The following is a 23,548-nucleotide window of genomic DNA, read 5'->3' as shown; positions in this document are numbered from 1 at the left end:
GAACTTCTGTTAATTAGTATATGAAGGACTCTAGTTAGGAATATACACTCCACAAAGTGTATAAGACTGATGTTTAAAATACCACTGAAAGTGAAAGTGAAAGTCCGACTCTTTGTGACCCCATGGACTATACAGTCCATGGAATTCTCCAGACCAGAATACTGGAGTGGGTAGTCGTTCCCTTCTCCAGGGGCTCTTCCTAACCCAGGGATAGAACCCAGGTCTCCCAAATTGCAGGCAAATTCTTTACCAGCTGAGCCACAAGGGAAGCCCCAAATACCACGATCTAAATACATACCTAAGAAGCCTATAAATTAGCATAAAGGATGCAGAAATAGCTTTTCATTTGGCAAATGAGTGTGTGTGGGGGGGGTCAATATATATGATTGATTTGCCTAGAAAGACTTGTTCATGCATCTCATCCTAGTGTGTATAGCGATTAAGAATCTGGCAAGCCCTGCATTGGAGAAGTGCCATAACTCTAGGATCCTATTTGGGCTTCAAATATGCCCATTTAAAAATTTGGACCTGGCTAGAAGGGAAACTGATGCTGTCATCAGAATATTGTAATACTTGCCAGGGAGTAAACCTTTTGTAAAAGGTGTTTTTCAGAGCAACTAAAAGGACAAAGCGAGAGCTTCTCCAAGTCTACAGAACAGATTTTCTAGTTGTTTTTGTGCCTACCGGCTAATGAATATTTGCATGTGTGCAGAACTTAGTTTCTGAGCCTTGTTTCCATTGTAACATACCTGGTTATCTGGCAGGTTATCTGGGAGGAAGCAGTGACTTCATCTGATAATTAGAGACTACTGACATTGACCATAAAGAGCCAGGCAAATTAGAGTAGGTCTTTTTACAACAACCAGTACTGTGGAAGTCCAGTAGAGACCTCTTCCTCCTTCTCTCCTCTCCCAACCCTCCAGAATTCCAGTTATTCACCTTGATGAAGGAGGGACAGGGGGAATTTTTGAAGAGCCTCAGCCATGCAACTCTAAGCCACTAGACTATCCTGGGAGTAGAGGTGGGAGCAGAGCTTTGAATCAAATAAGAGATGAGATTGAAATTTTAAAATAAACATTTATCTTTCTTGAGTTTGGATGCTGGGTGGAGATGTATTTAAGGGACTCCTGTACTCTATGATAAAAGGAAGTTTGAAACAGAACAGTTAAAGGTACTAATAAGAAAAAAAAACAAACCCATAAAACCATGTTGTCTTTATACACCAAGTGATTTGAGACTTCTTAATAAACCAGTGATTCTATCACAGAAAGAATTTTCTATAGTTGGGTTAATGTCTAAATATGTATGCAATTAGACGTCTCCAGATCTCATATTCTTCATGATTCTCAAGGTGCAAGGTTTATATTTCTTCCATTAGGAGAACCATCTCTGTTTAAGAAGTTGAGCATGGAAAAACATAAATAGGAGTAAGAACTAGCTTTTCCGACCATCATGACTGTTTTTTGAAAAGTGAAAGTGTTAGTTGCTTAGTCATGTTAGTTGCTTTGAAACCCCACGGTCTGTAGCCTGCCAGCTTCCTCTGTCCATGGAATTCCCCAAGCAAGCTACTGGAGTGGGTAGCCATTCCCTTCTCCAGAGCATCTTCCTGACTGGGGCCCATGTTCAGCAAGATCCTAGATGATCTTCTCCATCAAATCAGGGTATTAAAGAAAGAGAAAGAATGGGAATCAGGGAACAGGATTCAAATTTCAACCCACATGCAAAGGAAATTCCTTTCAATCCTAGGAAGGAAATTCCTAAGATGACTGTGAAGTAAAGATTTAGAACAGCTAGCTGTGCAACAAACCTAGAAAAATTCTAAGCAGTTTCCAAAAAGGATACCTTTAAAGAAAAAAAAAAAGTCAATTTACCTGATGTATTTGACTGTACTGAAAAGAGTTTGATGTTTGCATTAATGATAGAAAGGTAAGCAGGTAAAAGAAACAGAGTAACTATTAAATTATGAGAGTTGGGAGAAGGAAGGTAGTAATATAAAAAATAAAAATTAATAATAGTATTAATATATACTATGTGGTCAGCCAGGAGCAATATTTATACAGTAATAATATTAGAAAAATGGGGAATATGATGTCTATTTCTGACAGTAGTTTCTCTTCTGTCTCATAGATCTGTTTGTTCATTCTTACACCAATATCAAACTGGATTTTGGATTTTGGTAGTCTTATTAGTGTTAGAGATTACCTGTTAACTTTCTATTGGAGAAGGCAGTAGCACCCCACTCCAGTACTCTTGCTTGGAAAATCCCATGGACAGAGTGAGCCTGGTAGGCTGCAGTCCATGGGGTGGCTACAAGTCGGACACAACTGAGCAACTTCACTTTCACTTTTTAGTTTCATGCATTGGAGGAGGAAATGGCAACCCACTCTAGTATTCTTGCCTGGAGAATCCCAGGGACTACAGCAGATAAGGATTTTGCATGCTTATACTGCAGGTTAGTTCCATTTTCAAATAATATGTGCAATATGTCTTATATAATATACACACCACATAAGGTCTAACAATTCTGGAAACTCAAGGAAAATAGTGTATATACTGTCTTTTTTTTTTTAGATTAATAATTGGTCCCATTGCTTTAAATTTAGAGACACTTCACTTGAAATGTTTTCTGAAGCTTGAAGAAAAATATATTGAGCAAATTATGTTAGAATGTAGCTAATTTACTATTTAAAATAAAGTCTGAGGGCTTCCCTGGTGGTCCAGTGGTTAAGACTCCATCTTGCAATGCAAGAGATACTAGTTTGATGCTAATTGCCGCAGAGCAACAGCCCGAGAGCCGTAACTCCAGAGCCTGTGTCCTGCAACCACTGAAGCCAGCACCTAGAGGCTGTGCTTGGCAACAAGAGAAGCCACTGCAAGGAGAAGCCTGTGCACCCCAGTGAAGAGCAGACTCTACTTGCTGCAAATAGAGAAAGCCTGGGGTTGCAGTGAAGACCTATCACAGCCAATAAATACATGTCTTTAAAAAAAATTAAGTTCATCCTATGTTTTCAGAATTTTCAAACATCCTATAGATCATGAATCATAACAAACGGGCTTATACATCGAATGATAAAAATCTTTGAGGATATTTAGAATTTGTCTATATGCCATTTATGAAAGAGCCACTTTATTTTTATTTGTTAAATGTTTTTAATTTTTATTTCACATAGAAATACTGATGTGAAAGGTTTAAAATTTATTAAGTAAATAACTATAGAAAGAAAGGCATTGTAGCAATATTAATAGCAGGCAAAGTAGAATTTAAGGTGAATTAATGATGAAAGGAATACTCCATCAGAAAGATTTAAAAATCATGAACATACGTGTATCAATAACAGAGCCTTAAAACATGTGAACCATAGTAATGACAAATTTTACAAGTAGAAGTAGACAAATTCACAATCACAGCTCTCTTAGTAATTACCAGATTAAAAAACTAAAAAAATTAATAAGTATATAAGATATTTGAAAAATACAGTTAAACTCAATCAAAAAAGCTTTAAGTAAATGAGAAGTGTCAGAATATTCATTTTTGTTTCATTAGATAATCTAACATAAAAGCACCCAGTTTTTTAAAGAATCAAAACATTTGTGTTAATCTAGTGACCAAAGTTAATTAGCCATCAAAATTTTTATTCTCACTGTCTAGAATTTTCAAATCCTCTTTTTCTGTGTAATTGTTAAAGTGCTCTGTGATTTACCAAGTTAATTTTTATTAATAGTCCTGACTTTATGTATCATTTAAGCAGGATATTTGCCTCTTTAGTTTAATTTTTTCATCTTTTCTCATGTTCTATTTTTCTTTTCCCCAGTCCTCTAATCATTTTCATTCTCTTGGCCCTTTACTATCAGATGCTGAAAAATGTCATAAATATTTATGACCTGTTCCTTGTCTTTCCTGATGAAGAAAAACACATATATACCATTTCCATCTATTCACCAGCTATTCCCTCTGGGTGCAAACTGTAACGACTTCGCCTGATCACTGTGATGGCATTTGCTACCAAGTCTTTCATAAATACTAAATGGTGCATTTTTTCACGTTGTGCCCCAAGTAGAGCAGGTTCTCTTTATATATCAGAAGGCCAGTCCAAATGACACATGTTTGCTTTATCAACCTCTGTAAAAGTCTAGAGGTAATTTATATTGATTACATAATAAGAAACTCCATCCCTGGTACAACATGTTCTTTCAGCTGCAGAGCCACACCTGTAGAAATGCTAACTCACATCTGGTTCCATAAATCTGTTCTTTCTGATCCTCTGGAGAGATATTTTTATGTAAACTGTATAGCTACATGTGGAACAGGAAAGACCAAAGCAGATGGCTAAACCCAGTAACCATTTCCACTCCATGGCTTTAGCTTTTACTCTCTTCCTTGACTTTGATGTCTTCCTATCTGAGAGTCAGTTCAATCGTTTCCTTTATGGAAGGTGTCTCTTACCAGCTTTATTTATACATAGATAACAAACTCAGTGATGATAATGTTCTTATCAGGAGGTTTTAAGGACAATCTTTGAGTCAAGACTATCACTTTCACTCACTGATTTGTAGATTCCTTCAATTAATTTTTTTGATATGAATATAACAAGAGGATACCTTCCTCATTAATACATATTTTCATTTTTATTGTTTTCATTGCATGTGTTACATCTCCACACAAAATCTACTTTAAAAACAAACTGTTATAAAAAAACAAAAAAGAAAGCCTGGATACCTTGAATGCAACTGATTTCTAATGACTGTGTGACCTAATTTAGCTTTTCGTTGTTGTTGTTTACTCGCTCGGCTATGTCTGATCTTTGCGACCCCAAGGATTGTAGCCTGCCACGGTTCTCTGTCCATGGGATTTCCCAGGCAAGAATACTGGAGTGGGTTGCCGTTTCCTTCTCCAAGGGATCCTCTCAACCCCAGGACTGAACCTGTATCTCCTAGAAGTCTCCCGCATTGCAGGCAGATTCTTTACTGCTAAGCCACCAGGGATGCCCAAATTAGCTGTTATTCTCCCTTTAAGATGATTTGCCAATAAAAGTACAACATTAGAGAGGTAACCCTGATAGAAAGGACAATAACAAGCCTTTTGAGGGGAAGTCATAAAGCCAATGATCCACAGGGCATTAGAGCTAAGAGAGACCACATCTAGTATACCCTCTTCATTACAAACACTGACAACCAAAAGGTTGAGTCACCTGCCTGACATCATCAAGTGGCTCAAAGGCAGAATTAAATGGACTCTTTCCACTATTATCTACTGCTAACTCATATTTCAGAGAAAGTTTGGAAGCTCAGTATAAGGAAGACTTTTACTGAGATAACTTCTATAAGGCAAGTCCCTCCATAATTTGTTTTAGTAATAGGGTTTTTTTTTTTTTATATAAATTGTGGTGTTTTTAAATTGGCTAAAACCTATAGATTTCAAGGTCTGGGGGATCATGGATCATCTTTCTTACCTTTGTTAGTGTTGAAGCTCTTACAAATAACTGATAGGATGCAGTTTCAGAGCAGAGTGTCAGGAGTTGAACATCCAGGTAAATAAACCCTGTCACTCTAGTACTTCTGCCTAAAACTGTAAAGTGATAGTGAGAGGTGTTGCTGGATGTTACCATTTGTTTGGGATGACCCATCTCAGTAAAGCAGCAAGAAGGTTCCAGAATCTGGCATCAAGGCAGAGCAGGCTGAGGAATCTGCCATCAGCCTCAAGGGAAACAAACCAGAATCCAGAGGAGTATTTGTGTATTTCAGGTGGAAAGTCCTCAGGGGATTACACAATCTTCATACATGCAATAATATTCCATCCATATCTCTAATGATGTACATATAAAACTTTTACTATGTAAAGCACAATTCTGTTTTAAGGGGCTTAAAAATTAAGCCAAGAATACTAGGCAAAATCTAAGGTGATCCAAATAAAGTATGAAAGTGAAAGTGTCGGTTGCTTAGTCATGTCCGACTCTTTGCAACACCATGGACTATGTAGCCTACCAGGCTCCTCTGTCCATGGGATTCTCCAGGCAAGAATGACTGGAATGGGTAGCCATTCCCTTCTCCAGGGGATTTTCCTGACCCAGGGATCAAACCTGGGTCTCCGGCGTTTCAGGCAGATTCTTTACCATCTGAGCCATTATGGAGTTTTGTTAATAATGATGTTACAGATAATGTTTCATTTGCTGTGACACATGTGCACAGCAATGTTAACAACAGAGGATATCAGGTGTGGGTATATGAGAACTCTGTAATGTCCTTGCAACTCTTCTATAAATCTACAAATTATTATTCTAAAATAAAATTTTAGTTTAAAAATAATAAACAGCATGACCCACCCATAGGACTGCTTGTGCAAGCTTGGCCCGAGCACTCTTGCTTGGATCAAACTCGCTTTTCTTCTACTCTTCTCCTTAGGTTCCTAGAGCATTTTTAAACTTTAACATATTTGGCTATAGATACTATAATCACAGACATTACAAAGCACAGCACTTTCACATATGTGATCTCATGTGTTAGAAATTTAAATGCTGATGAAGACAATTTTAACGAATCGGAGGGTGACAAGATTCTAAGATCTGCAACTGTTCGCTTTGTGGTTTGGTTTCAGAAAAGCTTGTAAAAAATCTTTTCTGACTACAGTAGAGAAAAAGCTCAGATTGGATGGTAGTTTGTCTTAACCACCCTTTTTCAGCACCTTGGTGTTTCAGATTGTCTCCAAACAAGATGCTGGTCAATACTGCTTTTTAGGGCAAGGATATAAAGGAATGTGCTTGTCCAAGAAGCCTTAAAAAGGAAAAAAAAAAAGGCGGGGGTGGTGGGGGGGCGGGTGGAGGGAAGAGAAGGAAAGGCTGAACCAGGGGTGGGGCAGCTTACTTCCAGAAAGAGAAAGCAGAAGCTGTCAGGCACAGCATAATTTTTGGAAACTTCAAATGCTGAACTTAGAATCTAGAGAGTTTTCTTTAAGAATGTATTCAATATGACTTATATCTTTCCAGAAAACCAACTAGAAAAAGTCTTCATATTTCAAAAAAAAAAAAAGAAAACTATGTCCTAAAGATACTTTACTACATAAAGTGCCTTTATGTTTCAGATCTCACTGCTCCCTACCTGGGTTTACAGAGAAGGAAAAAGACTATTGTGAGTTTTATAATCAGGAAGCCTGAGGCATAGAAGTCTGTTCAAAGCCACACAGGTTATCAGCTGTAGACATGAAGCAGGCACCAGGGCCACTTTTTGGTGAGACCACCCACTTGGAATCTGAGGTACCCACAAACCATAAGAACCAAGATAGCAAAAACTTAAACTCATTGCACATGCTCTCAGGAAAAAGAATTAGCAAACTATTCCCAATGGTAAGACTGTTTTAACAGCGAAACTAAAAGCAGAAATATGGAAAGCTATGACATATAAAAAATTCTCAAACCTCTATACTTTTCATTTCCTATTTATTCAAGCACAGGTGGGTCAGCAGTTCCAGGCTGGCTGATATAATCTCTGTACCCAATCTTAGGGGCACTAGAGAGCTCCTTGGCTAGATATTTCCATTCCGTCATTGCCATAACTGTCTATTATACTTACCCTGCAGAGTGTTTGAAAATTGAGTTTTCATTTTATTATCATCAATATTTTAAAGAAGATATATCTAAGCAAGAGAGACATAAGGACTTCATGGCTAAAGCATATGGCTGCTGCTGCTGCTGCTAAGTCACTTCAGTCGTGTTCGACTCTGTGCGACCCCATAGATGGCAGCCCACCAGGCTCCACCGTCCCTGGGATTCTCCAGGCAAGAACACTGGAGTGGGCTGCCATTTCCTTCTCCAATGCATGAAAGTGAAAAGTGAAAGGGAAGTCACTCAGTCATGTCTGACTCCTACCCAACAGCTATAGAACATTTTCAACCAAATAAATCTCAATGGGAGAAGAAACAACAACAACAACAAAAGTAGAAGAAGATCAGCGAGGGGCAAGTGCTGCGGCATCAGTATCATGCCTGCACTACCTGGAGAAAAAGCCATAGCATTGAGGGACTTCCCTGGAGGTCCAGTGGCTAAGAATCTGTGCTTCCAATGCAGGGGGCCTGGGGTTCCATCTCTGGGCAGCTAAGACACGGAGCAGCCAAATAAATAAGTAAATAAATAATAGAGGGGAAAAAAAGCCACAGAATTGAGTGCTGAACGTGATCCACCAGGAAGAGTCCACAACATGCCTAGCTGCTCTAGTCATATTCATCAAAAGTCAGAAATGACTTGAGTTTTTCACCAGGCAAACTGGGGTATAATCATTCAATGGACTGTCAGCAAAGCAATGGAAAGGGTGAAGGATACCACAGGCAGGGTCAGGGGTGAGCAACTGGCCGACTTGGTGACAGGGTAACTTTCACAAGCCACATAGGATGCCCCTTCGTGAAGTCTAGGAACAAATGGATGGAAGGGACAGAGGCCAGAACAGTGGTTCCCTGGGCCCAGGTACAGCAATGGGGAGAGGGGCTGGAGGAGAATGGATGGAATTCATCTCCATCTTGATCTGGAGGATAGTTATACGGGTGTATACATATGTAGAAATTCTTCCAGCTGTACCTTTAAGATTAGTGCACTTCACTGTATGTATATTACAACTCTGTGTACATTCCACCTCAAAAAAAGTGAAGGATGTCACACTTCAGCCTTGAGTCAGTCTTTCCCATAGGCTCCAAAATCAGACCAGAAGGTTTTAGTGAAAATTCTCTCTACTTTTGTTATAATCAAATCTCATTTTCTAATAAATTATTCCCTATCACCTTCAAAAGAAAAAGGAGGGGGGAAGATGAAAGGGAAGGAGGTCCAGTAGTGGGAGGAGAAAAGAAGGATGGAGGGAAGAAGGGAGTAAACGTTAACAAAACCCTTATTTCCTTCCAAAACGTACCTTCTTTCAGTTTCCTTTGTTTATTAATTTTTTGAGTACTTTAAAAAGGAGGGGAAATTATGATCCAAATTCTAAAATAACTAAATAAATAAAGCACAAAAGCAGCTTTTTCTGGCTGACACAGTGCTACATGCATGCGTGCTCAATCACGTCAGTTGTGTCTGACTCTTCAGTCGTGTCTGACTCTTTGCGACCCCATGGACTGTAGCCCACCAGACTCCTCTGTCCATGGGATTCTCCGGGCAAGAAAACGAGTGGGTTGCCATCCCCTTCTCCAGGGGGATCTTCCTGACCTAGGGATTGAAACCCCATGTCCTGTCTCCTTCATTGCAGGCAGAATCTTTACTGCTGAGCTACCAGGGAAGCCCAACACAGTGCTGTATTGTCGAATATTTCAGAATTGAGGGCGTGGTTTCCAGTAATTCACAAGAGGAAGCTATTTTGCCTTTCTCATTTTAGAGTTGAGAAGGCACATCCTTGTATGACCTTGAATGATAACTGATGTGATTTTTCAGAATGAACCGTAAGTTGCAGATGACTGAATCATAAAAAGAACTGCATTTGAAAGAGATCTAAGTCAATGTTTGTTCTTAATCTTTCACCTCAAAGTTTATTTCTACATATGTTAAGCCTATGGCTTCTCTGGTAGCTCAGAGGTTAAAGCGTCTGCCTGCAATGTGGGAGACCTGGGTTTGATCCCTGGGTTGGGAAGATCCTGTGGAGAAGGAAATGGCAACCCACTCCAGTATTCTTGCCTGGAGAATCCCATGGATGGAGGAGCCTGGTGGGCTACAGTCCACGGAGTTGCAAAGAGTCGGACACGACTGAGCGACTTCACTTTCACTTTCACTTTAAGCCTATAGCAGCCATTACTAGATTTTTAGTATATATTACTTTAGTGGCTAAAATACTCCAGTTTACTGAAGTCACAACACAGTCAGCTTTGATTATCTTTTTCAGGCCATATATTTTCAACTCTAAGTGTATACATGTACACATACTGAAAATATGCCCTGTAAGATCCCAGATGCATACAGAGAATGCATCCATGTGATAGTTCTAGGTATGGCTGCTTATGTAGGATAGAGATTGTTCTAGTCTCTGAGCAGAGGTGCTGAATTGGTGACAGTCCTATAAAGGACTCACTTGAGACCCATTTGATGGTGGTGGTGGTTGTGTGTGTTCAACAAACATGCATGTGTGTCCTGCATGTATTATGGCAAACAGATGTGGCCTCTTTGAGATGCAGTCAAGATTGCAGCAAAACAAAGGGAAGAAGAGGAACTCAAGTGGTGACGTAAGATCTGGAATAGAGAAGAGGAAAGAAAAGTGAGGAGGGGATAAGGGAAAATAGAAACTCACAATGACAAAAATACAAAAAGGTTTCTGGGGTGGAAATAAAAAGAAGAATCAGAACATAAATGGTGTTTTTTTTTAAGATCCAGAAATAGAGGGAGCCGTTGCTAAGTGAAGTAGGCTCTATGGAAGGCAGCAAACAATCATGGACGGATAACGGGTCCACCCCAAATTACCCAGGGCTGTCTCCGTTTAGAACTGTTATTTTAGGAAAATTATTAATAGCTCTTCCTTTCCCTCCTGGTTTAGATAATAAATGATAGAGTTACCGTCTGTATAGACCACCTCTGGCCAAAGACAGAAAGTAGCCATAAGCAGGACTCAACCTGGGCAATGACATCAAGAAGAGCTTTAAGGAAGGGGTAAAAGGAAACAATAGCTAAAGAAAGAGGGGAAAAAAGGAGACCAGGTATAATGTGCAGACAGTTTGTAACCAATTATGCCAAACACAGGTAAGGTTAGAAAGGCCTTGTAGAGGAAACAGTGTATGAAAACTTAAAGATGGATGGGGAAGAGATAGAAGAAACCAAAGACAAGAGATGTGATTCAGAGCACAGATATGTTTGGGCTCCTATATTTCCCCCTGTATTGGGGGATTCGTGGTTATGAGCAGCATGTATAAAAATGACTTAAAACAGCCACCCTGGCTTTCCACCCTGTGTAGGCACACATGAAGTCCCATCTGCTGCTGCTGCTCCAAAGCTGCTCACCTCCTCCTTACTCTCTGCCTCTCAGCCTTGCAGGCTGCCACGAGCAAGCCTTCCCACCGAGCCCCCGCCCCCACCTCTGATGGCCGCATACCAGACTGTCTGCCACTGTGGTTTCACAGGCTTCCACAGATAGGCCACAGTATGTGAAGCTGCCCTTCGCTGCGTCATTTCAGAGACCTCTTTTGACTTTTTCCTGGATCGGAATTTTGTGTTGCAAAAAGCAGAAAGTAAATGTCAAGGGCAAGTTCAAAAGGCCAAGTGATTTCTAGCTAAGCCTTGCTTACACCCAGAGGGAAGATGGAATACCACACCAGCAAGAGGGTCTTTGGTATTTAGAGTTTCAAAAAGTATGTCTCATAGATTTCTACCATTATTTTGAATTGGGGCATATTATGGGTTGAAGTGTGTCTCCCTCAAAATTCTTATGTTGATGTCCTAACCCCCAGTACCTCAGAATGTGACCTTTTTTGAAAATAGGATCTTCTCAGAGGCAATCAACTTACAATGAGGTCATTAGGATGAGCCCTAATCCAACACTACTGGTAACTTTAGAAGAAGAAATTTGCATACAGAGAGGATGCTATGTTTTCATGAAGAAGGCCATCTAAAAACCAAGGGGAGATTCCTGAAGCAGATCCTGCTCTCACAGTCCTCACAAGGAACCAGCTCCTCTGACACCTTGATGTTGGACTTCCAGCCTCCAGAACAATAGGTTTCTGTTATTTAAGCCATCTAGATTGTGTTACTTTATTATAGCAGTCCTAGGAGACTGATATCCTAGAGATGCAGTCTGGTGGAAGATGAGAGTTAGGAGAAGCTCGCCAGACTAATTACAGTTTTTTTCATTTCCCTAAGAAGACTAAGGAATGCTTCTTTGAGTTGTCTGAAAGAGTCCCTATGGCAAGTGGGACTGGATGATCCTGAGGAAATAATTTTGATAGTTCATGCCTCAGTTTCTCCCTCCATGGAGTTGATCATAGGGCCTATCGTCTGAAATTCACACTATGACTGAGTGGCAAGGTGAAGGGTGATCACAGAAACATTCTGAGTTGGGGGCAGGAAGACCAAACTTCAAATGTGGAGCCTTATTAATAAATACACTAAGAACAGCTGTCATGGAAAGTAGGCCCCCGGTTCTTTAGCTGATCACCAAAGTGGAGGACTTCCCACGTGATCCTCACAGAATCAGCTGTCTCCACCTTTTGAGTACCTAAATTTGACACAATTAAAACCCAAAACAGCTTGATATATTTGGACAAAGAGTTTTCTTTCAGTACAGACTATCTCCTCTTGTGTTAGAGAAAAGGCTTGTTAACCTGCTTGTTAAACTATCTCTGCTACCAGAAAAAGAAAACACAAAAATATTTCTGCACATGACTTTTTTTTTTTTAAGCTGTTATAGGCCTAGATCTCATCCTATTGAACACTCACTTGAATAACCTCTTGAGTCACTAGTGAAAGCAGTGGTGTTTAGCCCTGCTTCCTTATATGGCAGGGAAAGACAATGTGCTTGTCTATTTGAACTGCAGTGTGGCTCTCTGACAAATTATAATGACTGGTTATGGAAACCTCCTGCTCTGGTTTCCATCGCTCTTCCCGGGAAAGACACAGAACAGACAGCTGTAGGGACGTGGAAAAGGTTGGAGTCAGGGAATTTCGTCGAATCTAGCTTAGCTATTTGCCAGTTGTGTGACTTTGGGCAACTGATTTACTTTTGACAGTCTTGAGAGACCCTTGTACTGCAAGGAGATCAAACCAGCCCATCCTAAAGGAAATCAGTCCTGAATATCCATTGGAAGGACTGATACTGAAGCTGAAACTCTAATACTTTGGCCACCTGATGCAAAGAACGTACTCACTGGAAAAGACCCTGATGCTGGGAAAGATTGAAGGCAGGAAGAGAAGGGGACGACAGAGGATAAGATGGTTGGATGGCATCACCAACTTGATGGACATAAGTGTGGGCGAGCTCCGGGAGTTGATGATAGACAGGGAAGCCTGGTGTGCTGCAGTCCATGGGGGTCGCAAAGAGTCAGACACAACTGAGCAACTAAACTGAATTTGCTTTACTGACCTGAGATAGTTATCTTCTACTAGAACAGTGCCTGTCATGTAACAAGTATGCCAACAAGGTAGTTTACTGAGTTAGCTTACCTTCACAACCATCTCTAACTTAAAGGCTCAGGAGAGCTATCAGTCACTTTCTTTGTTTGCGCCATCTTCCAAGGTCAGTGCTTTGCTCCCTAGATAAGTCTCAATCTTCCTCCTTCTCCCATTCTCCCTCTTTCCTCTCTACCTCTCTCACTCTAGGTCTAAAACACAAAAATCCTATGAAACAACCCAGTCTCAGGAATAATAAAACTCTTTAGCCATACTAGATAAAAGATGATTTAGAATGTTCAAGGCAGCACAGACCCAACGATAAGTGTAGGAGAGAAAATCCTGTGGTTGAAAGGGATGGTGGGGGTTGTCTGCCTCTGCAGAGTAGGGCTGTCTGAGCTCCAGAGACAGATAGATCTAGTTAGCAAGTGGTTGCTGTTGCTGCTGCTGCTGCTGCTAAGTCGCGGCAGTCGTGTCCGACTCTGTGCGACCCCATAGACGGCAGCCCAACAGGCTCCCCTGTCCCTGGGATTCTCCAGGCAAGAACACTGGAGTGGGTTGCCATTTCCTCCTCCAATGCATGAAAGTGAAAAGTGTAAGTGAAGTCGCTCAGTCGTGTCCGACTCTTAGTGACCCCATGGACTGTAGCCTACCAGGCTCCTCCATCCATGGGATTTTCCAGGCAAGAGTACTGGAGTGGGGTGCCATTGCCTTCTCCAAGAAAGTGCTTACGCTGATCGAAACAGGGTTTCCTGGAACTGTATCTATTGGTCCTAGTTTTACTTCCTGGAGGACTGGACATGAAAGAATTTGGCTCCTTTTGCTCTGTCTACAGGATAGCAGTGGAGTAGGGAACTTGGGAGAATGGGTAGCTAAGGGCACTGGCACTTTTAAAAGGAGTCCCATGCCTACAGATAAGCTCCATAGGAAGCCATGGCTAGTAGCTGATGATTTTTAACTTAGTGCTTGTCATGTGCAAAGCAGTTCAACTCTATTATTTCTAGTCCTTATAACAATGACAAAAAGGAAAAAATGACCCCCTTGTTAAGGTAAAGAAATGGGCCAGATAATGGTAAGTTTAAGATTCCAGCTCAAGTCTTCCTGATTTTAAAGTGTGTTCTCAGATAGGCCACATCCCCAGGAACATACACAAGCTCAAATGGAGTAATTAGGCAGCACAGTGTGGTGGTTGAGAATGTGGACTATGGAGCCAGTTTATCCAGGTTTGAATCCTGATTCTGCCACTTAGTATCTGTGTGACATTAGATGTGTTACTTAACCTAACTGTGTGACTCAGTTTCCTCATCTGTCAATCTGATTGTTAAGAAGATTATTTATTTAATTAGCTAATTGGTCTGTGTCAGGGGCTGTTGTAAGCACTCAGGACTGATACAATTAGAGAGCAATCAATGAATTCAAACATGAATATTGGCTTCTGCTTTCTTATCAAGAAGAAATTATGGACATTTATTCCTTTAATTATTTAACTCACATATTAAGCACCTACTTTATGTGGGGCAAGGCACTTTTTTAGGCTCAAGTCAGAGCACTTGAAAAATCCAGACAAGGTCTCTGAGTTCATAGTGCTTTGTTTTAGGAGCATGGGAAACAATAAACAAGTAAACAAATAAACAGGCAGTCATAAGCATACATTATGAATATGCGTGTACCTAAGCATCAGGGTATCCTGATTGGCTCTTCAATTAATTTTACTGACTTGATATTTTAGGGTCAGTGGTGTGCTAATAAACGTTCGATAACAATCCCTGGGGGTTGGCAGGGGCGGGGAGTCTGATTTGTGTTATTTCCTAATTTCCAGGGTGTAAATACTTCCATCATCGTTGACCTCAAGCTTCCAACATGTCATCAGTGAATGAAGAATTGGGAGGAGAAGTTCTCTTGCACAGTATTTGGTGGTATTTCCATTATATGGATAAAATAGATGTAACTAACCTCGACAGCATAGTTAATAGTAAAATGTAAAATAATTAGGAAGAGATCAGTTTTGAGTATTTTTTTTAACCTTGTTTTTTGCTATAATTTAACTGAAAGTCTATGTAATTTAGTTTTTGATAATGACTGTATAATGACTAGTTCTCAAAATCTTGAAAATTTAGCAATTGGCTTTTGGGAGCTAGTATGAGCTGGCTACACACACTACTGGGTAAGGAGACATTTCAGAGGAAAAGAAGACTGAGTCACAGTTGTGTCATCACACAGACACAGGTCCTAATCTGATTCCTTTTTAGTTGCTTTTTTCCAGCAAGCTCTGCTTTCATGCACGCTGTGGAAGCACTGCTCTGTAAACTAAATACCGTCGGCACAAATATAGCAACCATTCCGGCACTCGTACTGGATCAGGTTGTTCATACGCATATGGTTTTAACTCTACCAGCCTTAGTGAATATAATTTATGTCCTTGGTGCTCTGAATACAGCAGATTCTTCTGCGCAATGCGGAGGTACCTCCTGACTGTTGTGTAAAGGAAAACCCTAGGGATGGATTTTCTGTCCTCCAAAAGCAAATTACTCCCCCTGTCCATGAACCTGAGGTCTCTTGTCTCTTAGGGCTAACAGACTTCTGAAGGGGCCACCCAGGGAAGCATCCGAGGCCTCAGACTAAGAGGAGATAGACGGTGAGAGTGGAGGCTTTGTACATTCCTTACCACAAAGTGGAAAACAGAGAAAAACATTTTCTGTTTTTCTTGGTAAGCTAAATATCTAAAATAACCAATCTTCAAAACATCCTAAGGACAGAAACACTTAAAGAGACAATTTTTCTTCAATTCACCCTTCCCCTGAAGCCTAAATTTCACTTAGTAATGGTGGCTGGAACAGGAAGTGGAAATACCATGAGAAATTTTATTCTTGCCACATTTTCAGTGCTTTACAAAAGCAAACACTGGAAATCTCATCAGAGAGCTTGACCTTACAGGGTTGATAACTTTGCGGCCAAACCAAAAGAGTATTGGAAGCTGGAGGAATTTTCAGATAAATATTCTAGTGCTTCTGGAGAGACTCTTTAGCAATACTGATTATTTGGAATAGACAGCTGTAACTTTTGGAAAGAAATTATCTGAAACTAAACAACAAGGCTTCTGAGGAGTAAGTGATTCCATGGATCTACTATAAGTTATTTTAAGCACAGATGTACAGAACTGTTTCTGAGTCGGGGTGTTTTAGCAGAATCACAGGGAGTTTTCATAAACTGGACCCTATTCTAATCCTACTGTATCAAAATCTCTGTAGATGGGTCTCAGGGATGTTTTCAGAAAACCCTACAGTTAACTCTGATTAAGATCTCCTGGATTATAGGCAGATTGGGCTGCAGTGTACAATCCAAATCCATAAACTGTTAAAATGGGAGGGACATTTTCTTATGCTACCAGGAGAAGCAATCTGGTGTACTTGAAGATTAACAGCGTGGGACTCAGGACATGTGTGTTCTGGAACCACCTTTGCCACTAATTAACTGGGTGACCTTGGTCGAGTCACTTGGTCTGTTCTTTCATTCAGCAGATATTTACTGGACTTCTGTGGTGTGCCAGGCATTAGGTATATAATGGAAAAAAAAAAAAAAAAAGATGTTTCCTGCCATTATGAATCTTACTGACAAGAATCAAAGAAACCTACAAATAAGTGTGTAATTTTACTTGGTGTGGCTAAGCTTTAATTTCTCATCTGGAAAATGAAGAGTAGATTACTGGTTCATTTTTTTTTTTTTTAAGAATTTCTTCTTAAGACCCCAAATTTCTCGCCCCAACCTTTCCACACACAATATAATTACATGTTTTAGGTCCACTGATTGAGAAAACACAATACCAAAAGCTACTATGAATTCAATAACTGTTTACAATAAATTAACATTTTTGTCTTCATGATACACCTACATAATTAGAAAAATAGTAGCACATATTGTTTACTCAGCTTGTCAACATCATTTGCTGCATGTATGGACTTATTTACCTCTTGCAGTAACTCAGTGGCATCCCAGGGGTCCCAGGTACAGAGGTTAGGAAAGTACAGACTACGTTAACCTCATGAAATACGTGGTGCTTGAGTAGCAATGGCTCTTTTCTTATACAGCAGACATCACTATCAATGACAGCATTTAACTGCCCAAAGGAAGTTTAGCCTCAGCCTCAGAATCCTTCTCCACAGAGTATGCCAGATGGTCACTACCAACTGTTTAAAGTTGGCAAACAGATGAAAAATTATTATCATTCCCTGGGCTAAATGACTCCTAAGGCCTTGCCCAGCTTTTAAAAATCCATGAATTGTTTCTATTTAGTTCTGCTGTCTTGAGGGGCTTCCCATGTAGCGCTAGTGGTAAAGAACCCACCTGCCAATGCAGGAGACATAAGAGACCTGGATTCAGTCCCTGGGTTGGGAAGATCCCCTTGAGGAGGGCATGGCAACCCACTCCAGTATTCTTGCCTGGAGAATCCCATGGACAGAGGAGCCTGGCGAGCTACGGTCCATGGGGTTGCAAAGAGTTGGGCATGACTGAACTTAGCATGCACTGTTGTCTTGCAAACATCATCAAGAACTGAAACGTTTACTAAGAGTTTATTAGCTTTTATGCATTTAACTTACTAAGTACTGTGATTTACACTGAGATGTATTGATATGTGTGTGTGAAAGTCGCTCAGTCTGGTCTCTTTGCGACCCCATGGACTATATAGCCCATGCGATTCTCCAGGCCAGAATACTGGAGTGAGTAACCTTTCCCTTTTCCAGGGGATCTTCCCAACCCAGGGATCGAACCCAGGTTTCCCACATTGCAGGAGGATTCTTTACCAGCTGAGCCACAAGGGAAGCCTAAGAATAATGGAGTGGGTAGCCTATCCTTTCTCCAGCAGATCTTCCCAACCCAGGAATTGAACCGGGATCTCTTGCATTGCTGGCGGATTCTTTACCAACTGAGACAGGGAAGGCCTAAGAGATGTATTGATAGTTATTTTTATTTATTAACATTACTAAGTCATTGCATATTTAATTTTAAAGATTGCCTTATTTTGTGGGGAGCCATATCACACAAATGACTTATATGAAAATACTCATGTTTTCTTTGGAATCTTTCTAAAATGGATAATTCTTGTCTTTTCAGTTATCAATGGTACAAACTTCCAGGCCAATTCCTTTAAGACTGGTTCATCAGACCATGCTGAAGTGATCATTAGGAACTGTATGACTCTGACGGTGGGTGTTTGATTCTCTATAAATTCTGTCACATAAAAATTCAAATGATATTCATTGACAGCTGTTGGACATTTCAGCTAATTTGCTTTCCATGCCTAACTTTCTCTTCGAACTAAAAAATTGCCCACTGGGCTGTATTTTTCCCCAGGGGTGACGACTGCAGCCAGACACACTGGTAATTCATCCATAGGCATGCAAGTAACCCTTGATTTTCCTAAGGGATTTGCCAAAAACAATAGTTATTAGCTGAACCAATCACATTTTTTTCCCTCAGAATTTAACCAGGAAGCGCAGAAAAAATTTCCCAGTCTGCAGGTCAACAAAAAGCAGCAGCCATATGTGCTGCAGCTGAGTTACGTTAATGGTAGCACATGGACCTCTGCTGGGTTTCTTTGACCCACCTTGATTGCAGCCCCATTCTCCTCGGACTCTGGTCCTATCTTGGCTTCTATCCTTGGGTTTCCTTGAAATTCCATCCGTTTATTATTCCACATGTATCTTATCATTCTGTCCCTTTACTCAAGCTACTGAAGCTTATTAACATAAGGGTCTATTTGTTCCAAGCAGTGTGCCAAGAGTTCTCACATATGTTACTGTACCTGTCTGTACACTGCCTTGCTAAGCAAGCTCTTGGTTTTTAACTTCTGTCTGACTTCTGATTTTTGCTGTTTTTCTTTTACTTATCTGGCTGTAATTCACATGTTAGCCCATTGGTATATTTTATGTCTATGTGGCTTAGACCCTTCTGACTCCAGTGGAATGAAGGTCCTTGGTACTTCTGGCCCTAGGCTCTCTGGTGGGGGTGGGGGGCTCACCCTGGTCCTGCCCCTCTTTAGCACACGGTGAAATCTGCCCAGTTCCCCAGCTTGAGCCAAGAGGGGATGTAGCATGTGAGGGTAAAAGAAACTAATTACCTATTCCTACTTAATATATCCCCCTCCTAGTGAGATGACTTCCTTACAGTTTTGTGCTTTCATCTACATGTTTTCAAAACCATGTTAGAAGCCTCAGGAAATTATTAAAAAGTAATTTATCTTCAAGTTAGCCATCAGTGGTACACATACATTTTTTAAAAGAAAGGTCATGTTCTAAAATGAGCGCTTAGTAAGAATACCCAATTCACCTAAAATATTCCCCCAAATATTCATTTTCTTTCAACCATTCTTATCAATCCTTTTACTAAGCTCTCAGCATACACTTAAGAGCTTAACAGCAGCCTTTCCTGAATTCTTCAGCCCCTCAGTTCTCCACAGAAAACTGCTTCTCTAGAGATGATGTTTTCTTTGAAATGGAGGCCATATGAGGTAATCTCCTTCTATATATGTGTATATTTACACCATCCTGTCTTCCTCCCAAAGAATCTGGGAAACAGGGAAGGACACCTCCTCACACGTTCTGCTCCCATTCACTCTTGTCTCCAGGGAGAACCAACACTTTATCCCACTCCCCACCCCAACCTCTACTGGCTCAAGGGTTTCTCACAAGTCAGTCAGAAAAGAGGGTTCTCAGTGGACCTTGAGGGATTAGAGTTTTTATCAGTTTCTCAAAGGCTTCCATGAGAAAACAACGACAGCAGCACAAGGAAGGACAGCTGACAGAGCAGCCCTCACAGCTCTTCCTCACAGCCACCCCATGAGCCCTGCCTTTTCCCCTCTGCTCACAACACTCATCCACCAGCAGCCAGCCTGAGAGCTGAAGAGTGGCTCTTTACCACAGAAACTGCTCTGCATCTGCTCTCAGCCTTCTCCTTTGACCTAAAAATGTGATGAGGCTTTCCCTATCTCGAGTATATCTAGGCTTGATCCTTCTGCTATTGTCTGGGCCTCACCCTACAGCCCAGCAGCCACTGTAAATTGTCTTTGTTGGATCAGGAAAGCCCCCTTGTTTGGCCTGGGGATGGAAGAACTAGAGAAATCGGTAGAGGCGGAGGCCTGGGGTAGGAAGTAAGGGATGCCACGCAGGGTCTGTCACAGGGGACCCAGCTGGGGTGCTGAAGACTGAAGTGAGCAGAGATGAGAGGCCAGATGCATGGCTCTTTCTGGTCTCAATACCAACAGGAACCACAGCCAGGCACTCTCGATTACCTCAGCCTCCTCACAGACCCAGGCCTGACATGCTGGGATTCGCTCCACACTTTTGGCTGAGGGCAGAGACACTGCCTCATTTACCGAGGCCTCTCTGTTGTCAGCACCTTGTCACTAGTCTTCTATTCAACAGGATCTTCAGATTTCCTGGTTCCTGGATATGGCCTCACACCATTGATGACCCATCTTATTCGATTCCTGAAACTTTTGTTGTCCTGGTCTCTGATTATGAAAGCCAAAGTTTAGTCAACACTGGGGTGGACCAGTATTCCCTAAACTCTGGGTTCTGGGTTTTAGAAAGAACCAGGAGCTAGCAGGTATCACTCAGAAGTCTTCAAATATGAGGAAGAATGGAGAAGATAATTAGGGGAAATAGATAAGAAGGGGAGATGCCAGCCAAAATGAGCATAATGTCCAAAGGACTCAAATTGAAGGCAGTGGAACGTACAGCCTGTAGAGAAGAAGGGGAAACAGCGTCATCTCATTCACACATCTTAACCACTGTGGGAGGTAGGAGAAGCATTAGAAGGCCCATTGCACAGATGAGGTCAAAGATTGATGACTTCCCTCAAAGTTCTGGGCTTTTTAAATAGGAAAACCAGTATTCAGACTGACTCTCAGGAGTGAAGCCAGAGCTACAAGTATCTCTTTAAATTAACCAACTACTCCAATCCTTGGGCATTTCTCCAATATCAAACTTGAATTAACTTGATGGATGAAGGCCTTTCAGTAAGGAGAAAATGTTTCTATTTTTGGGCCCTGGGAGAATTTACCCAGAAAATTCTTTTTTAAAGTCTGAAAATTCCTTGGCAGCATCTTTCTAACCTCCTCCTTAGTCCTACCATGCTATTTGCATACCACCCCGTCAGCATTTTCTCTGGTCCCCCACCATGGCCTCACCCTACCACATTTCCGAGACACGTGACAGGCTGCAGGCAGATGGGGAACCTGCCAGTCCCTCCTTATGCCCATGTACAGGTCATTTTTTTGTCTTGCTAAAGAATGACTAACCAGTAACCATCCTACCATGAAAATGACAAATGTTGATAACTACGTGTGTTCTTAAGAAAAGGTCTACTAAGGTACATTTTGAGGGCTTCTCCAGGGGGCTCAGTGGTAAAGAATCCCTCCTGCCAATGCAGGAGCCTCAGGGGACCTGGGTTCGATCCCTGGGTTGGGAAGATCCATTGGAGAAGGAAATGGCAACCCACTCCAGTACTCTTTTCTGGGAAATCCCATGGACAGAGGAGCCTGGTGGGCTACAGTCCATGGGGTCGCAGAGTAGGACATGACTGAGTGAGCATGTACACGGGTACATTGTACTCATCAGAACAGAAAATATGGCCAGGTACAGAACCACTCTATACCATCTGCCCCAGAGCAGAGCCTCAGGCCAGTCACAAGAGCCAATTAGAACTGCTAATGGCCTCACTGTCAGGGAATACTTATATGCATCTCATTCAAATCCTTTAAACTTCAGTTTGAATCTTTTCTTCAATGTAAGAAGTGTGAGTTTATTTAAAGCAGTCTTTTGATCTGAATTATTTAAATTGTACATTCTGCTGGTTTTGAATAATGAAAACAACCCAGCATGTTACATATGGATCAATTTATTGTATGTTCCTCCTGTGTGCTGAGATCACTTTTCACTAGTGTCTTTTTAGTCCACATTTTTGCCGTTGTATTTCTTTTTATTAAATGATTTTAATCAAACAAAAATTTTTGCGCTGTGGTTTCATTGTGCTCCTTTGCTTTACTATTTGGGGAGATGAGTGCTAGCTAATATTCAACAAAAGTAGCAGAAAGAGTGGCCTGAAGTCCTACCTAAAGTATAATGCCCAAATCCCCTTGCTCCGTCACTACGTAGAGTAGAACACTTGAAGCATTATTTTGAGAAAATGTATTTTTGTGGTTGTTATGGGGGTGGGGAGCACACGGGGAAGGTAGGAGAGAGCAGTGGTAGCAAAGTTTGAACTGTCAGGGATTCAGAGATGTTGGTTTCAAAATGGAATTTATCCTCAAATCCCAAGATTATAGATTTCCTCCCAAACTACATTCCCTACATGGTTTAGAGAGCAGCTGAGAAAGAAACTGCTCTCCATATTTTGATTGACATTAAAAACACTGTGTAAATAGTTTGGAACTTGATCTCTTCGAGGGAATGACAATAATCAAACTGTAGCTTTGCCTGCAGCCTTTCTTTCACACTTACTCAGAACTGTTCCAGGAAGAGAAACTCACAGGGAATTCTGTTCTCATATATCACTTCTAGAAGGAGAGGGAAGCATTCTCAAGAAAATTATCCTCAAACTTTTAAATACGAAGACAGAAGATTATTTAATGAATCTCAACACAAACCCACCTCTATTCATGGAATAAAATCAAATCGAGTCAGTCATTTGGAACTGGAAACCTTTAATATCCAGGTTTATTTTTGAAAAAAATGCTCAGATTTGCCTTTCTTGCCCCATACCACCTAGTCTTCACTTAAGTTCTAGACATCCACGTCTGGTTTTGCCAAACACATTAGAAGGATTTCACTATTCCAGCTCACAAGCCCATTTGCATAGTCTGATTAACAGATGAGATCCATGAATACCAAGTACTTTGTTCTCACTCATCTTTTTTTTTGACCATGTATTGCCACTAAAATTTCCCCACCCTTTACAATCATCTCTTTCTAAAAGGAGTTCCAGGCTACTACCAACTAGCTGCCTTGCACTACTGTTTAAGATGCCCCAATATGTCTGACTGTCTGGAAATGAAAGCCTGCTCCCTCCCTTCCCAGAACAAACTTGCAACCTACACCTTTTTCAAATTCTCCAGTGACACTCAGGCATGCTTTCAAACAGAAAATAGGATTTCTTGAGAAATAGTTTGGTCAGATGTGAAATGCGATTTTTAAAAACACACCCACTAGCACATGCATTCTCTCATTATTAGGTTTTATAGGAAACAGATCACGGGAGGCATCTTCTGTCTGGGCAAATAGCAGATCAGTTACATTAACCCAGCCCATGCTAAATGACAGTGCTCTTCCTCCCCCCACCCCCGACCTTATCTCCTTGCAGCTCTAGAAGTCAAGTCTTAAACACTGGTAGCAGAATAAAATGTAAATGTGTTTGGTTAAAAATGATCACTTTTGCCTTCTTATCCACCTAGAAAGTTATTGTTGCTTTTAAAGCAAAATCTCCGTAAATCTCTGATAATA

General features: G+C 41.0%; 1 protein-coding gene across 9 annotated transcripts in view; it reads right to left on the bottom strand.

Annotated features, from left to right (window-relative positions):
* The window catches only part of CALD1 (caldesmon 1), a 231,553-nt gene that overhangs the window by 180,958 nt on the left and 27,047 nt on the right, over positions 1-23,548 (bottom strand). The window lies entirely within an intron of this gene.

Source organism: Bos taurus, chromosome 4, assembly GCF_002263795.3.
Source record: "Bos taurus isolate L1 Dominette 01449 registration number 42190680 breed Hereford chromosome 4, ARS-UCD2.0, whole genome shotgun sequence".
NCBI lineage: Eukaryota > Metazoa > Chordata > Mammalia > Artiodactyla > Bovidae > Bos > Bos taurus.
Note: the sequence above shows the minus strand (reverse complement) of the source record. Positions and strands in the feature narration are given on the sequence as shown.